Genomic DNA, 2,190 nt, shown 5'->3' with positions numbered 1-2,190 from the left:
AGTATACTGGGAGGAATCAAGGCATCCCGCCAATCATAGCACTCATCTGCATGCCCTGGGAGTGAGCCACCTTGGAAGCAGATTCGCCAGCCCCTGTCAAACCTTCAGATGATCGAAGCCGTGGCCAACCTACTGAGAGGCCCTGAGCAAAAAGCAAAGCAAACAGCCCAGCAAAGCCATTTCTCAAGTCCTGAGCTACAAAGACTCCATGAAATCATAAGGATTGACCAGGTGCAGTGACTCACACCTGAAATCCCTGCATTTTGGGAGGCCAAGGCAGCAGGATCACTTGAGCCCAGGGGTTCAAGACCAGCCTGGGCAACACAGTGAGACCCACAGCTCTACAAAAAAGTATAAAAGTTAGCCGGGCATGGTGGCACACACATGTAGTCCCAGCTACTCAGGAGGCTTAGGCAGGAGAATTGCTTGAACCCGGGAGGCAGAGGTTGCAGTGAGCTGAGATCGTGCCACTGCACTGCAACCTGGGTGACAGAGCAAGACTCTGTCTGAAAACAAGAATGAAACAAAACAACAACAAAATAAACAAATGAACAAATGAGCCGGGTGTGGTGGCACACACCTGCAGTCCCAGCTATTCCGAAGGCCAAGGCAGGAGGATTGCTTGAGCTCAGGAGGTTGAGGCTGCAGTGGAGCTATGATCGTGCCCCTGCACTCCATCCTGTCTCTTAAAAAAAAAAAAAATGCGGAGTCTCTCCTTGCGGCGCTACACTAGAGCAGAGTACGAGTCTGAGGCAGAGGGAGTCATGGCAGGACAAGCCTTTAGAAAGTTTCTTCCACTCTTTGACTGAGTATTGGTTGAAAGGAGTGCTGCTGAAACTGTAACCAAAGGAGGCATTATGCTTCCAGAAAAATCTCAAGGAAAAGTGTTGCAAGCAACAGTCGTCGCTGTTGGATCGGGTTCTAAAGGAAAGGGTGGAGAGATTCAACCGGTTAGCGTGAAAGTTGGAGATAAAGTTCTTCTGCCAGAGTATGGAGGCACCAAAGTAGTTCTAGATGACAAGGATTATTTCCTATTTAGAGATGGTGACATTCTTGGAAAGTACGTAGACTGAAATAAGTCACTATTGAAATGGCGTCAACATGAAGCTGTCCATTCCGCTGAAGTTCTGAAATCTTTCATCATGTAAATAATTTCCGTATTTCTCTTTTATAATAAACTAATGATAACTAATGAAAAAAAAAATGCCACCTCTAACAGGCCTTTGCTCTGCCTATTCTGTGCTTAAAAAAAAAAAAAATCAATAAACAAAAATCCTAGCAGATCTGATTTATGTCAGGGCTAGCTCAGACTCTTACCTGTTTCCTTCCCACTCAGTGCCTGTCTCGGCCAGTGGATGGGACATAACTATGACTTCCCTCTGCACTGGGCACATAGATTAGTAACTGGCAACTATGACAGGAGATGCCCTCCAAACCTCCCCACTTCCTTCAGGATAAAATCCCAGGTCCTCTGTGCAGTCTCCAGCCCCCGTTCCCGCCTAGAATTCCACCATTCAGCCACGAAGAATCATGAACTGCTTTTGTTTGCAAATATAGTAGTCTCCAGAGTGCAGTACATACACCCTATAAACAAAGTTTTGGGGTTTAACTGGAAAACACTAGAATATCTAGATTTGGGGGGGTTTATTGTTTTTTTAGTTTTTTTTTTTTAAATAACTTTTTTCTTTTCTTTCTTTCTTTCTTTTTTTTTTAAGAGACAAGGTCTTGCTATATTGCCCAGGCTGGTTTTGAACTCCTGGCCTCAAGTGATTCCCCACCTTGACCTCCCAAAGTGCTAGCATTACAGGTGTGAACCATCATGCCCAGCTTCATTTACTTCTCTACATTTTTTCAAGAGTCACTCTGTCACCCATGCTGGAGTGCAGTGGCATAAGCTCGTCTCACTGCCATGTCTCCCTCCTATATTCAAGTGATTCTGCTACCTCAGCCTCCCAAGAAGCTGGAATTACAGGCAGGCACCACCATGCCCAGCTAATTTTTGTATTTTTGGTAGGGTTGGGGTTTCCCCATGTTGGCCAGGCTAGTCTCAAACTCCTGGCCTCAAGTGATCCGCCTGCTTCAGCCTCCCAAACTGTTGGGATTACAGGCATGAGCCACCAAGCCCAGCCCTCATGTATATTTTTGAATCTGCAGTTTTCTGTTTTCTTTCTTTCTTTCTTTCTTTTTTTT

At 45.5% G+C, this 2,190-nt stretch overlaps 1 pseudogene; it reads left to right on the top strand.

The window, feature by feature from the left end:
- Positions 1–764: 764 nt before the first annotated feature.
- On the top strand, positions 765–1,073 carry LOC105520884 (annotated as a pseudogene).
- The last annotated feature ends 1,117 nt before the right edge of the window (positions 1,074–2,190 follow it).

This window comes from Colobus angolensis, unplaced genomic scaffold (genome assembly GCF_000951035.1).
Source record: "Colobus angolensis palliatus isolate OR3802 unplaced genomic scaffold, Cang.pa_1.0 Scaffold39, whole genome shotgun sequence".
Taxonomy (NCBI): Eukaryota; Metazoa; Chordata; class Mammalia; order Primates; family Cercopithecidae; genus Colobus; species Colobus angolensis.
This window is presented reverse-complemented; position numbering and strand designations above follow the sequence as displayed.